This window comes from Triticum dicoccoides, chromosome 3B (genome assembly GCF_002162155.2).
Source record: "Triticum dicoccoides isolate Atlit2015 ecotype Zavitan chromosome 3B, WEW_v2.0, whole genome shotgun sequence".
Lineage (NCBI taxonomy): Eukaryota > Viridiplantae > Streptophyta > Magnoliopsida > Poales > Poaceae > Triticum > Triticum dicoccoides.
In genome coordinates, this window is record NC_041385.1 from 152,457,851 (window position 1) to 152,474,173 (window position 16,323).

Consider the following 16,323-nt stretch of genomic DNA (forward strand, 5'->3'; position numbering starts at 1 on the left):
ACACATGCGGACATGGGGAAAGATGAGGATCCAGATAAATGGGTGTTTGTGCGTGTTTGTGTGTGTTTGTGCACGCGTTTGTGTGTGAGAGGGAGAGAGTGTACATGGAGTAGAGAGACCACTGATGATGTAAACCTAGTATAAGGGAAGGGGGAATCGTGTGACATGTGTAGTAGCGAGATAGCACGGGTGTGGGCTGGGGGAGCAGACTATTTGGAAGAGACATCGAGTGTGTGTGTGGGAGAGGGGTGTGAGAGCGAGAGAAAGAGGGAGCTAGCGACGGAGAGAGAGAGAGAGGAAGATAGGGGGCGAGAGGGGTCGTTTGTGTCCATAAATGGCGTATAGATAGGGAGACAATGTTGATGTTGTCCGAAATTGGCCTATGAACGGAGACGCAAGGGAAGCGAGTCATCGTGTGTATGATAGGGACTTCATGAGTGATCTAGAATAGATGGTGTAGAGAACAATGTGCGAAATCGAGAATGATTATACATTAGGGAGCTATGCAAAGAGTCACGACATATATGTATGCAGGGAAGGAGCTGGGGCGAGTCCGCATGTGGGAGAGATAGAAAGAGGAGAGTGGTGCACAAGGAGACAAAGTGTGCTTGTTTGCAGTGGGTATGGTGTGTGAGGTGAGTGCGCGAGAACCACATAACTAGGGAGATAGACGTTTGGGGGCGACGTTTTGTGTGTATGGGAAATATACACTCTACATAGTGCGTGTGCTTGGGTAAGAGAGATAGCGGGAGACCTAGAGAGTGAGGGAAGAGATGTGTGCATGCCCGAGAGACAAAGTGATAGAGACCTATGTTGGGGTCCAGACTTTATAAGAGAGAGGGGTGTTAATGTGCTCGTGTGTTGGTGTTTGGGGTAGAGAACGACTTCTCTCTATGTGTGTGTGGGGGGGGGGGTCAGATAAAGAGTGAGGTGTCTATATTTGAGGTACTTTGATGTACCTTGATGTACCAAAATTACAAACCTAAGATTGGAATTTTGGAATTCGACTCCATCATTAGCTTTTGTAATTCATTTAAATAGAGGTACATTTTTAAGCCGGGATTTCGTGATTTCAAATTCATATATCAAACCTAGAGATATACACATACGAGCATGTTCAAACTTTATAATCATCCACTTTATTCATACACATACACATTTTTGCTTTTGTCATCATATTTAGGATAAACACATTTGGAATTTCATTTGAATTGGACCGTATGATGGTATTTGCTTGTAGTAGCTCAATGATCCACTATTGGTACATAAACTTGTAGGGGGGGGGGAACAGTTTCATACAAAAACTAAAAAACCCCACAAAACTAGTCCTCTAACTTGACTGTTGTAACAAATTCATACAAAACAGCTGTGGACGCGACATTTGGCATGCCACGCTGGATTTTGGCACACACCTTAATTTTACAAAAGCCCCCTCGCACTCTCTGTATTTTACAAAAATCCCCCTCGCCCTCTCTCTCTGCATCGATTCCCCATTCGCAAATCCCTAACTCCTCCCCTTTGCCGTCGCCCTCTCCGCCGCCAGCCTTCTCCGCCTTCCCCTCTGACGCTAGCCGTCTCCGCCGCCCTCTCGGCCGCCTCTCCATCGGCAGCCGTCTCCGCCGCCCTGTCGAGATGAAGGGGTGCACATCATTGAGCGGGAAGCAGCAGCCAGGACGCCGTGGAGCAGGGGCGTCGTCGTCCTCAAGCCAGCCTCTCCCGCTCAATGGATGTGACCTTGCCGGTGCCGACAAGACGAAGGACGGCGAGCCTTGGGCGAAAATCACCGGAGAGGTGCGCTACATGGATGTCGATTTCTGCAAGGTGCGTGTCCCCCTTCCCCTCGCCGATTTGCTTCGGATGCCCATGAATTTGGGCTTTCCTGATGAGTGCGAGCTTCCTGATGCTAACATTTGATTTGATGGCCATGGTAGGGGACTGAAAACCTACCCGAATTTGACTGGGGTATACCTTTATCCTCTCCTGATGTTGCTTTCAATGGCACTGACAAAAGTGACCATTGTTTCCACTTATTGAACCCTGCGAGAAGAGTTTGCTCTGATGGATATGACTATGGTCGTATATTTCTTGTTTGTCCTCGTGAGGTTAGTCAAGTGCCCAACTTTTGTTTAAAAAAGTGTGTTGTTTATCTGTAGTTGTTATAGGTTTATCTGACCAAATTGTTGTACTGAACAAATTGGTGTGTTTTGCAGGGTTATGATACATGTGCTTATCTGAAGTGGGTGGACAAAGAATGGCAGGGGAGACCTAGGCAGGTGATTGGCAAACTTGCTGAAGAGAATGTGGCTCTTCAGAAATTTGTGTTTGACAAGGATGCTGAAATTATGAGGCTGAAGAAAGAAAGGAAGGCCATGATCATGAAGCACAAGAAGGAGATCAGAACTAGGGATAGGAGGGAAATTTGGTTAGCCTGTTTGGTCTGCTGCTCTGCACTGTTGTATGGTGTTGTAGCACTAGTGATAAGAGGTTTTGTGTAGTAAGTTAGGTAATTTAGTATTTGGCATGATGTGAGAGGTGAAACTATTTGTTATCAGTTGCTACGTGTACTGATTATATGAAATCAGTGGGTACCTATTATCTATGTTCAGTGTTGTAAACATTCCAAACTGGAATCAGTGGCTTGAAACGAAGTCAGTGGCTATGTTCAGTGTTCTGTTTACTTAGCTAAAAATTCTCTTAATTGACATGAAATCAGTGGCTTGTTTACTTAACTGAACTTTTCTGTTGCAAAATTCTCTTATTTGACATGAAATCAGTGGCTTGTTTACTTAACTGAAATCAATGATTCTCTTATTTGACATGAATATTCAGTTCACTTAAGCAAAATTCAGTTAACTTAAGCAAAATTCAGTTAACTTTACAGTACAAATTTCAGTTAAGTTAACCATTTGGAAGGGGCCCAGGGATCTTCAGGTAGTACAACTTGGCATATTTGGCACAAAGTGAGCACCTAGTACATTCTATTTTAGGATGTGTGCACATGGGCACAACATAAACAGACAACCTACAGTTCAACAGCAGATCAACATGGGCAGAGAAGAACATGCAATTCAACAGCACTTTAACACCAGATTGCCATAGATACAACAGTTCAACATGGACTTCTCAAAATAGATAACTTATATGGCAACATATAGATCAGCATACGTAACTACTCTTCTGCATCTTCACCTCTTCTGCATATTCTTCAGTTCTTGAGCTGTTGCAGGTGGATGGAGCCGCGCACCTTCTTCACCTCTTTCTTTAGAGGCGCCTTCTTCTTGTTTTTCTCTGGCTCCTTCACCTCTTCTTCTTGTTCAACCTTCACCTCTTCTGGCAAGAGCTCGATGTCCGGCAGGAGCTCGACGTCGATGGGCATGGTTCTGCCACCCTGAACGGCGACCGGCGCAACGAGCACAACCTCGTCCGCATCCGTGTCGTCGTCACTGATGACAACAGTCTCTGTCAGGTCGTCGTCAGAGGCGTAGTCCGCAGGGTCGACTGGAGCAGGCAGCACGAGCACGACGCCGACAATGTTCGCAAGGTCGTCGTCGAGGGGGACCGGGGCCAGAGAGGTGGTGGAGCGGTACATCCACCACCTAGCTCGCTGGTACGGATCCATGCTAAGCATGCCCTCACGCATTTCCCAGACGAGGAACATCGGCGGCGGCACTGTGAGGCCTGTGGGGAAGGCACGAGTGTTCTCGCCATCCATCAGTTGCTTGGCCAACCCGCGCGCATGCTTGAGCATCATCTTCGGGGTGGGGAACCAGGTGCAGACCTCTCGAATCTGCGTGCGGAACGACTGTTCGTTGCCAGCCAGATCCTCCAATGCGAGATTCCAGCCCTCGATGTTCGCCATGGCGGCGGTGGCCGGCGGTGGTGAGTGGGGAGAGGAGGCGACGCGGTAGGTGTGTGGGGAGTGGTGAGTGGGGAGTGGTGGGCGGAGCGGTGGGTGGGCATGGATTTATTGATGCGGCGAGTGGGAACGTGAACCATCCAGAGTGGGAGTTGGCGACTGGAAGAGTAGAAGTAACTTTCTGCATCTACAACTAACAAGGTCCTACTCTTACCGTACTGGCATTGCACCCTACTTATCTACCCACAGGTCCTGGGTTCGAGACCCGGGCCAAACAATTTTTTGTTTATTTATTTTTAATTGTGGGAGTTCACCAAATTCAGTTCAGCAAATGCACATTCAGTAAATTTAGTACATTCAGTAAATGCACAAGTTTCAGTACATTCAGCAAATGCACATTCAGTACATTCAGACATTTTTCATGTAATGCACAAACAACTCAAATGTGCTGGTATTCAAAACTCAAATGTTTTTAATTCTTGAGTACATTGCCATGAAGTTCACTACATGTCTAACTGTCGTTGCAACACAAAATTGGTATTACATGAAAAATGCTAGCATCAAGTTCAGATATGAACTTGTACAGTTTAGCATGAAGTTCATTGATGAACTAAACAGACATCTAACTGTCAACTCCAGGTGCATTCTGAGAAACTGGAATTTCTTCAGTTAAGTTGAGATCAGGTATTGGCTCCCTTGCTCCATCTTCACCAAACATGAGCCTGTATGCTGGATAAGAGCTAGCTTCCCTCCTGTCTCTTCTCCCAGCCACTCCTCTGCCTCTTGCTCTACTCCTAGAAGATCCTCTTCTCTCTGTAGTGCCAGATCTCACTGTCTTTCCTTTCTTCCTTCCTCTTCCTCCAGTTGCACTTGACCCTGGCTCATCTGGATGTGGTACTGCTGCAGCTTTCTTCCTTCCTCTTCCTCTTCCCCTCACACTTGTTGTGGCTATGGTTCTTCTGGGAGGGATAGAATCCCTAGCTTGCACCACAAAAGCAGACTCTTCAGGAAGTGGCCCAGGAGGATTCCAAGTGCTCACATATGCCCTTTGCTATGCAGGATCACAAAATGTCAGGAAGATACAAAATGAGAAAATGAAATGCAGATACAAATTCAGAGAAAAATAGTTAACTGAAAATGAAAGACAGTAATATTAGAGGTGCACCTCCTGGCCTATGGTGTAGACCATACTACTTCTGTCATTCATAGGATCAAGCCTAGGATCAAGTCTTGTTGGCATAATATCCTGTAGTTAGAAAACAATTCATGTTAGTAACATAGCTAAACTTAAATGCAGTTAACTGAAATCACTGTTCAAAGTCCAAATTCAGAGAAAAACATTTAACTGAAATCACTGATTTAACCTGCAGAATTGAAGGATCTTCTACTTCATCATCATCTTCTAATTGAGCTTCCTGTTGCCTCATAAACTTGGCATGTCCTCTCTTGTTGTGGTCAGCACTGCCACACACTGAGCAATGCATGACCACTCCTTTTTTGCTGATGTAAACAGTTCCATCTTTCTTCTTCTTCTCTTTTGGTGTCTTTCTCCTGTTCTTTGCTGTCCTGCCCATTTTCTTTGTGAAGACTGGAGAGTGGATGGGAATGCCATTCATCTTTTCCCAGCTTTTCCTGTCCCTCATAGGCATGATGTCGTGCCCATATGCCTTTAGATAATTTTCTATGCTATATCACTTGTGAACCAATGTTTCAGGGTCAATCCTATCAGCTCTACAACAGGCAATCACATGATTGCAAGGGATGCCATCCAATTGAATTTTTTTGCAATCACAAGTTCTTGCTGGAATATCCACAACATACTTGTTGTTTCCTGATTCAACACCATAAATTCCAAGTCCTGAATGTGTTGGAAAGCAGTTACCTGAGTACTCTGCATTCTTGTCCAGTTTCTTCCTAATCTTGGGGCAGATAAGTCCAGACCACTTTGCTGAAGCTTCTTTGTACTTTTTGTCATGCCTCACAGTAATTTTATGTGTTATGCATTCTAGCATTGATATAACACACAATTCTCTTGCATCCAAGATGTAGCTGCAAGAGATATATAGTAAAGTTTTGTCAGAACTCAGTGACACTGCAAGATTACCTCAACTCAAGTTTTATGTGTTAAACATAACAGAACTTGTTTGCTAGAAAAGTGAACTAATTGAAGTTTACCTGTTGTACACCTCTGACATGTTGTTCAGCAAGATGTCACACTTGGGGAAATCTCTGAAGTATGCTTTCACCCACTAGTTGGGGGGCTTGCCATCCAACCAATTATATGCCTCCAAGTTATGTGCCCTCAGCTTCTCTCTGTTCAAGGTCCACTTGTCCACATTAGTTGACCTAGCAATGGCCCACAACATATTCTTCAGTGTTTCTCCTTTAAACTTCTGGTGGAAGTTTTGATAAAGATGTCTAACACAGAATCTGTGTTCTGCATCTGGCCATATCTTCTCAACAACATTGATCAAACCCTGCAAAATTAGTTCATAAACATGTGAGACAACAACACCATATGGAAATATGCAACAGCAGCATGTTTGGACAAATGGAACACACCTTTTGCTTGTCACTCATTATAGTGAAAGGGGAGGTGTTAATGATGTTCAAATCATTCTTCAAAGTGGTGAGAAACCATTCCCAGGAGTAAGTTGACTCCACCTCCACCATCCCCATTGCAATTATAAATATGCAATCATTGGGATCAATCCCAACAGCTATAAGCAGCACACCCTTGTATTTGCTCTTCAGGTGACAGCCATCAGAAAATAGAATTGGCTTGCACCCCCTCAGGAAACCTCTCTTGGAGGCATCATAGGACCAATATAGTGAAGATAGGTGATCTTTTGGAAGCAGGTCACCTATTTCCTTCACTTTGGTTGTGCAAACAATGAATTTGCTCCCTAGATTACTTATCCTTAGTTCTTGTCCATAGTCCCACAACTGGCTGTATTGTGCTTTCTCATCACCATGTATGATCTTAAGTGCAGCACTCCTGGCCCTGCCAAGCTTCATTCTCACTGGATTAAGCTTGAACTTCTGCTGAACTTTTCTTCCAAATGTACCCAAGTCCATGCTCTTGTTGTCTCTGAACTCATCCATAAATATCTCAGTCAGGTACTTCACTGTCAAGCACTTGGAATCCCATGTTTTCTGACAGGTGTGCTCTCCATTGTACTCTCTGATGACAATGCTTCCTGTTCTATTGTCTCTAGATGCTTTCAACCTCCAAGGGCAATCAGGTTGACACACACCAATGAATCTCTCTGCCTCATTTCTAGCTTTGATGATTTTCACTCTGTTTTTGACTGTGTATGTAGTGACTGCTTCCCTTAGCTCTTTCATTTCTCCAAATACTTGCCCAACCCTGAAGATTGGGTTGTTCATGTCCATTTCTGCATTGAATGTTCTGAATTTATATTTCAACTTCTCCAACTCATCTTTTGACAGGTTGAGCTCATCATCATCCAGTGGATCTTCCTCCTCAAATATCTCTTCCTCTTCTTCATTGTTGTCATTCAATGATTTGTCCACATTCTGAGCAAACAAATCATCATCTCCATCTTCACAATCATAGTCACTCTCATAAAAGTCTGAGTCAGTTTCATTCAACTCTTCTTCTCCATCATTGTTTTCAACTGCATTATCTGTATTGTCTGCATCTGCATCATGATCTGCCTCTGCATCCTCTCCTTCCATTGCATTCTCTGTATCATGATCTGCCTCTGCATCCTATCCTTCCTCTGCATTCTCTGCATCATGATCTGCATCCTCTCCTTGTTCTTCATCCTCATTTCCATCTGCAGTTGGGCATCCTTTTAGTATGATTTCAGGATATAATGTCTGAATCTTGTTCTCCTCATCAACTAACAAATCCAATGTCTTGGCTTCTCTGCTGGACCTCACCATAGCATCTATAACATCTGGATTGTCCACACATAGCAGGCCATCACCATAGTCTTTATCTGGCAAAATCCAGTACACCTTGATTTGAGGGTCTGTAGGGTCATAGTCCATCCTTGACAAGCAATACTTGATCATCCCCAGTGACCATGTGTCTGAATGACAGTAGTAAAAAGCTTCATGACTGCACCCAATGTAAGAGAACTTCAATTCTCCACCTATGCATTCCCCCAAGAAAATTCCATTGTGCTCAAACTCCACTGAGAAAAACTGGCTAGCTTCTCCATTTTTCACTACAATAATTGACACATGGAATTTTCAGTGCACAACACATTCAACTCTAACTGAATCATAGTTTCAAATGACAAAGTACAGTGCTCAAACTCTAACTGAATCTGTACATGATTTTCAAATAGAAATATGTACTGAATATCAACTAAAAGACCACCCTTTCATCACAAAACAATAGTAAAAATGCTGACTTTCATCTAAAAAAAGCTTGTACTTTTGCCAAATAGAGAAAGTAAGCATTTTTTCACTGAAATATCGACTGAAAGACCACCCTTTCATCACACTTTACAGTGCATTTATAGTTTAGTGCAACAATAGCATATAATCTCAGAATATGTGAACAGTAAAATCACATCAACACATGACCCCTTTCCACTCTGACCTAAAGGACCCCCCTTTCCCTGTATGCTACCCAAAACCCTAGGTCAAATCCCCTCACATTGCCCTTGATTGACCCCCCTGAATTCCCCAAATCAACATCAAGAAACCCTAGACAAGCTCATGGAAAGTACTTCCCCTACGAACCCTGGGGACGCACACAACCAACCATAGTGAGCAGATCAACCCAAAATTGACACTACATCGGCATGATCGGCCTAAAAAACCTAACCACTCCGCCGGTAGGAACAGGGGAAGCAGAGGAGGAGGCAGAGGAGGCAGAGGAGGCAGAGGACTGCTTACCGTATTCAGGAGGCCACTCGCCGGGTTCCCTACGCCGCGGCTCCATGGCGCCGATGAGGCCGACGGCGGTGTCGCCTCGCAGGAGCAGGAGCAGATGAGGAGGAATAGGGGACGGGTGAAAGAGAAGGGAGGGTTTTGGAAGGGGTTTGCATCGGGCCCGACGACCAGGGGGTTTTCTGTCGGAGGTATGGTATGGACTGGTTTGCGAATTTGCTAAAGCGCGAGTTTTTTTGTAAAAACACGCATCGGGCCCGACAGAGCCTACCCGGCGCGCCACGTGTGCAATTCGGGCTGGTTTTGTATGAATTTGTTACAGCAGTCAAGTTAGAGGACTAGTTTTGTGGGGTTTTTTAGTTTTTGTATGAAACTGTCCCCCCCCCCTACAAGTTTATGTACCAATAGTGGTATTAACTCTATTTGCTTGTAGTAGCTCAATGATCCATATTTTGAAAACTTGCACTTTTTTTTGCGTGCAAAACAAACAAATTGTCGGCCATGATATCATAGTCGACCGTACGAGAGAAGAATACTTATAATTTTAGGCGCCAAAAGCTTTCAAACTTCCCACTCACATCGAAATATCACGCGCCCAAAAGTTTAGCCCTGCGATATTCCTGTTTTACCCCTGCCACTTGAATGGAAAAGGGCTGCTTTGGTAACTCCATTTTTCCCCTCTTTGCCCCGAACATTCTTCCCCAGAGCCCCTCCCCTTCCCCTCCCTGACCCCCCCAACCACGGCAAGCCGCCGAATCTAGTCCTCCGCCGCAGCGGTGGACCTCACACCCCGCCGGATCTACCTTCCGCACCATGGAACCCCCAACTGCCAACTCACCACTTCACCGGAGCTGCTTCAGCGACTGGCTTGTCCACCGCTCTAGATCTCCTTGACCACCATCATGGTCCACCGCACCGGATCTGCTTAACCGGCGCCCTCCACCACAGCGTAGGCCCTTCACTGACTCCCTCATCCGCCCCTTCGCTGTCCCTTCATACAAGCCCTCGTCCGACGCAACAGATCCGCCTCGCCGAAAGCACTATACAACACGCCCGCTGAAGCCTTCCTCCACTACACCGGACCCGCTCCACGGACGCCATATTCAACTTCACCGGCCCTGCTTTACCGATGCCGCCTCATCAGGTTATTTCGATTTGTACTCCTTCGGTTTTTCTCTTTATCGTGCAACTGTTCACTTACCATAGATGAGCTTGCTTGTATGTCGATAGGCGCCGCAACCGTAGCACCGAAGCAGCTTCAGCAACGGCGAGAGTCGGCCCAAACTCAACCGCAACACGAGCACCATCAACGATCCTTAGCTATCAAGTATGACAACGATACCCATACACCGCCGAGAATCAGGTACTATTATCCAACGACCGGCGCCTATGTTCACTTTCCTAGCATAAGCACCGCACCTTTGAATTTCTTTAGGGCATCATTCAGTTTTTCATGAGACGCGTTATTCTGCTTGCACCTGTAGGGCCATACTTCTGGCAGTGAACATGTTACATGTGTTAAATTACTTACCAGTGCACATATAGTTAATATGCTTTAGTTTTGTTCTGATGCCACCTGTTGGTTCCATCAGATTGCTTAATGTTCTCTATGCTTAATTACACATCAGCAAACTAGCATGTGGTTCCACTGCTTTTTGTTCGTTTTACCCTACATTTTCTGATGCTAGCTATTACATCACTGCTCCGAGCCTCTGTTCATTACTTGTTTGTGTGTTCTTGATCTTCCCAAGTTGCATGACTAATTTGATGCTTCTATTAATTATGGAGCTGCCAACCCGATCAAGCAAAATATTTGTTCTTTTGGTGTTGGCACCTCGAACAAGCATAAAAATAGAGGGAAGCAGATATATTGTCGTGTATGCACACACCATTATTTCATTAGTTTATATGAACCATTGATGATCAATTCGGACCAGTGCATGCAATTAAAATTAATTTTAGTTAAATAGATGGTGCAGAATAAACTACAACAACTAGATTTGCAACCACGGGATGCTGACGATATCTTCAAAGAACATTGCAACAGCAGCTAGGCTTCACAGCAACATATGGTAAGCCAGTGTGTTTTAGTACATGTTAAATGTAATGTGAGTGGGCTGCTTTCTTGGCTTGTGCCCTCAACGTGTAATCCTACCGAATTACAAATAGTTCAGTTGTCTGCTTTGCTGTATTGCTTGATTCCAATGCTTGTTTGTTGTTACGTTATACCTGAGTTGGCCAATATGTCAGCAGTGCCTGCTGTACTATCGTAAAGAAATGCATGCCTATTTCATTTGAGTCCTTAACTTTTCCTCTCAACTTCATCACAAGACTGTCTTAGTAGTTTATATGAGGCCACACTGTTAAGTGCTTTCTCAGATTATTTCAACTGCTTAGATGCCTTGGCAACTTAAATATAGTGGTTGTACACTCCCTTTCAACTTTCATCTTACCATTTTAATTTCTTTTCGGCTGATGCTGCTTCGAACCATTTAAATATAGTTTGCCATGCTCGGCAATAATTCGTCCGTCGTTTACCATGTAAGCTTACTTCCTGGATCATACGATAACTATCTCTTACTTATGTCCAGCGGAAACCTTTCAAGATGCCGTTCACACTAGGACACAATGTACAACCCCAGAATCTATTTGTGGAAGCAGTGCTCCATCCATGTTACCAGATGGTAGCAGTTCAGAGGCAACACCGCCGGAGAGCAGTCTGAAGACAGATTTTAGAGTGCTTGAGGCTCTACTAGAGGCAGAAAGAGATGGTGTGGCTGCCATGAATGAGGTAATCTTTATCTTGAGGCTGGAAATTATGGAATTAGCGGCACGCATTATGCAAGCAACCCAAGAATTGGAGGAAGTAAGAATGTTGCATTTGAAGACGGAGGAGGTCCTGCTGTTTCTGCTATCTAAAGCCCAAGGTAATCCCGGTTCTTCTTTAGATACTAGTTGAAATTGTCATTAGATTATTGTACTTGCATGTTGTGTCATGTCTCTGAATGGATTATGTTGCAAGACCCCCTATGTTGTCCATGTTTGTAATGATCCGAATTTTTTAGGCGAGGTAATCCTCAGTACTTGTATGATTGACATAAGGTGAACAGTTTTTTGTGTGAGCATATTGTATTGGATGAAATAACTGTTTGAATCAGAGTGTATCCAACCTACTGAATTCGAAGATCACGGTATTTCTAAATCATAATCATATATAAAGTTGGAATAAATCTTTGTTGTGGTTTTGAAGAAATATCTAACAAAACGTATAATTATCTCTGGATATTCGTAATCGAATACAAACTGGATTTGAATTTAGTGTGCCAGGTCCCAGGGCAAACGTGAATGCTAATTCTCCCAAGTTTTGAACGAAGCGGCGAAACACCCACTATAATTTGTGGGCTGCCCGAAGCAAGTGTTTGCGAGATGGAAATTACTGTCTACCCCTGACACTTGACATCCTTATCGACCGGATTTACACTGCTGTCGATAGGGGTAGACTAGTAACTTCAATCAAACGTGACACGACGGCCTCTGAGCCCATTCAGACACGGTGGGCGCCAAACATGGGCGGCAAAACACATTTGATTCAAGCTCGTCTGAAAGACATGTGTCTCTTCCTCCATTTCCCCATTCATACACGGTGGGCGGCAAAACAAACTCTCCTCGTCCGAAATCGATGTAGGCTAATATTTTAAATAGGGGCAGATGTGTAACTTCCATCAGACGTGACACAACCTCCCTACCTATCAGCCCTGTTCATACACCATGGGCACCAACCGTGGGCGGCAAAACACCCTCTCCTCGCCTAAAATAGTTACCGGCAAATATTTGGGAGATGCGAGATTACCGTCCTATCCCCAACCGACGCGATGTCTGAAATTTTAAACGGGGGATAAGTTCATAACTTTCCCCCATTTCAGAGAAGCGCGTCCCAAAGTTTGAGATCGCCCCCTCCCCTCCATTTCCCCATTCATACACCATCGGCGGCACGACAACCTCCGCACTGCGTCCAGCCTCCTCCGTCCGCCACCCCATCCTCCACCTTGCCAGAGCCGTTACCCCTACCCCATCGTCCACTGCAAGATATGGACGTCTCTCATCCACAGTGCAGGACCAGGATCCTTGCATCGCCTCCTCTCGCTTCATCAGCGCCGTCGTCCACCTTGCCGTTGCCGCTCCTACGACCGCCTCATCCACGGCAACATGATATATCCCCCGACCCGGCCATCGCACCCGCAGCACCCTCAACGTATCAGCATAGGCCTACACGGCGTCGCAAGAGAGGTGGTACTCTTCCATATGTGCTTAAGTTATTGATCTCACCCGGAAAATAGATCGTAATTTGTTTACTGTACTTTCTTGTCCGTACCAAATCGTAGTGGCTAGTTGAAAGCAAACATTGGTTGCGAAGTAGCTTTGTCCGGTTTGCACCTTCAGATCCGCCATGGCACGGGCACTATACTCATAAAGCTTATGGTTTCCCCCCTTTATATTCACTACCATCATCGTAGGTGCTTCGTGTCGTGCTAGCACTGCTCCTCAAGACCTCAACCCAAATCTTATGTGTTCAAATACGAATCTGATATGATGCTCATATCAGTAAAATAGAGAACGTTCAATTGGTCACCTAATGTTCCTGTATTCGTTTTGAAAAGCATGTGCGCCACCCACTGGTCCAGCTAGTTCCACTTTCCTGATTTTTCTCTTGATGCTTAGGGTTTTCCCCTTTTATCTACTCTACTATGATCTCCGTAGGTGCTTTCTATCGTACTAGAATTACTCCACCCTTCAAGCTAAACAAGACAACAATCAGAATTCAAAAGCTTAGTTGTTCAAATATGATTGTGATATGATACTGATATTAGTTAACCGACACATTTAATTGGTTAGCTAAAGGTCCCACTTGAGTCTCCAAATGCATGTCGCGACATATAGAGAGACAGCATAATTGCATTTCTTTCTCACTTGTTGGCCATACTTTCTTGTCCATACCAAATCTTAGTTGTTATTTCAAAGCAAACATTGGTTGCTAACTACCCTTTGCGCGGTTTGCAGCTTCAGATCTGCCATCCCACTGCCACGGTCAACACTGTACTGATCATGCTTATGTTTTCCCCATTTTATGATGACCACAATCAGCCTATGTGGTTCGTGTCGTAATAGCACTGCCCCACCCATCGAGCTAAACAAGCTTAGTTGTACAAATTCATATCTGATATTATTGCTGATATTAGTAAAACTGAGAGATGTTTAATTGGTTAGCTAAATGTTCCTACTTTAGTTTCGAAATGCATGTGAGCCACATATGGAGAGACCGGAAAGAATAGTATTTCTCTGTGCGCTCTGGTTCATCATGGGTGGCCAACCGACATTGTATTGAAACACTTGTAATATCTTCAATCTGCTTGCTCTTATGCTCTTCTTTAAGATGATACTCTTTTCTTGCGGTCGACTGGTCAGGTCGAGTTGTTCTCCTTAGTATATTTTGAATCTGTCAGGTCAGGTCGACTTGTTCTTCTTTACTATATGTTGAAGCTATCATCTGCGAAGTGTCATCACTTCCGGAGCTCTCATATTTTGAGGAGTAGGCCACATTATATTAATGCACATAACAAATTACAGCATGCATGGCATCTTTTAAAAGAATTGCAGAGATAACACAAAGGGGTTTACAGGGAGGCAGTATTGGATTAGAATCACTTCTGCATTACAAAGAAAATCTCACTTGTTTTTATGTTTTCATGCATGTCAGATATTGAACATTATCAAAATGAATATGAGAATGGGCGCACGAGAGGAATATTGCGGAACGATCCACTGGCTAACAAACTTGGCATGGTGGAGGATGGCCTATCTTATTCATCCATCAAGGTGCTTGCTCTAACTTTGCAAAGTTGTATCTAACCTCTTGCATTTCTTCTACTTTGTTACACCATCTGCTTAGTTTAAGCATCATATATGAGTATATGCCATAGCTATCCATTTTCTGTACCTATTCCATGTGTCGTCACACTATGTTTTTCTAGTCAAATGTTGTTCTTTCGTGATAGATGTCCAAAAGGAAGAGGGTGAGTGCAGATCCTCAAGGAGTACAAACTAGGTATTTGGAAAAGGTAGTGGTACCTATTAAATCAGATAGATCAGCAGCCATAGAAAACACATGCCCAACTGTACCACACTTTACCCCTACTCCAGTGGCCAAACCCCTATTAGAACTGCTGGGAGCCCAGCGTCAGGTACTGTCTATGATATCAATTCAAAATTTGAACTCCTAAATTTCTGCTTGTGCCTTACCTTCTCTCTTGTATGAAAACTAATTTCAGATGAATCTCCTTGCTCAAAGGATCATACGATCTCAAAACAATAATGGGCTCTGCATTGCTCTTGTCAGTACCTCTTTCCCTTTTGCCTTGTAACGCTGTACTTAATTAATTGCTATTTGATTATGTATCATCAGTCTACACCTGAGCTTCATTATCCTCTGTTTCTTCCAATATTATTTGATCTATATTTACTCTTTGCAAAATGTAGAATAATGGCAACGCTTATAAAGAATTTTCTTTGGGGAATTTATTGAATTATCCTTCCATCAACATGGAGAAGGGATTTGTCTAGCCCGTGTTATCATGTAATGTAAGTTCATCCTTCTCAAGCCTTCAAACTTTGTTCTAGTAGAGATTTGGATAGGCATCATTGACTCCACTGTTATTTGCTTTGCTGTTTACATCTGATTGGATGTTTGCAACAACTACTAGTTTCAAATTGTAGTTGTAAAAACATGTTCCTTATGCAGAGCAGATCCATTTATTTGCTTATATAATTGTGAAACCTGTTACGTGTCTCCTTGTTTCTCTTTTAGAGTCGTATCTCTTACGCCAGGCAGAACTTTAGGGAAGATAGCCAAACCATCTTGAGGACAGCGAGATGACTCCAAGGTCCTGTCTTGATGAAGACAGTGAGTTGAAGCTACTCACTAGCAGGTGTGAGACAACCTCTGTGCAGTCGCTGCCTCAATCAGTTCGACTTCTTCAGTCTCAACTTAAAGCGGAAAGGCTTGCTTTAGCTCAGCTCCGACTTGAAGTCAAAGATGCAACAAAGATGTCAGAGGACTACCGTGCGCACCATCATGCCTTAAATCTAGTGTTGATGCATCTATCGTTGACACAACTGAGGTCTACTCAGCTTCTTCAGCTGTTTGGGGGGCCCGACCTAGTCAGGCCTAGTGCCTTCTCAAGTGCTCTCAATTTTGTATATTCTTTTGTCGGCGCATTGATTTGCACTGGTGGCGAACTTTGATGCCCAGTGGATGTAATATGTGTGATAGCCGTGATAGCCTAGCGTAAGTTGCTTGCTTATTTATTTCCTTGTTGTCTTGTTTATTTGTTTGCTTGTAGTCATTGCAGTTCTTTTCTCGCGGTTTGCTAGTGGCTGCAATAACCTATTTTTTTAAAACTAGGCCACAATAACCATGGGCTAATATTTATTGTAGTGACACTGGGCCTCCTACGGGTCGTAGAAACAGTGGGCCTCCTACGGGCCATAGAAACAGTGGGCCTTCTACGAGCCGTAGAAACATTGGGCCTTCTTCGGGC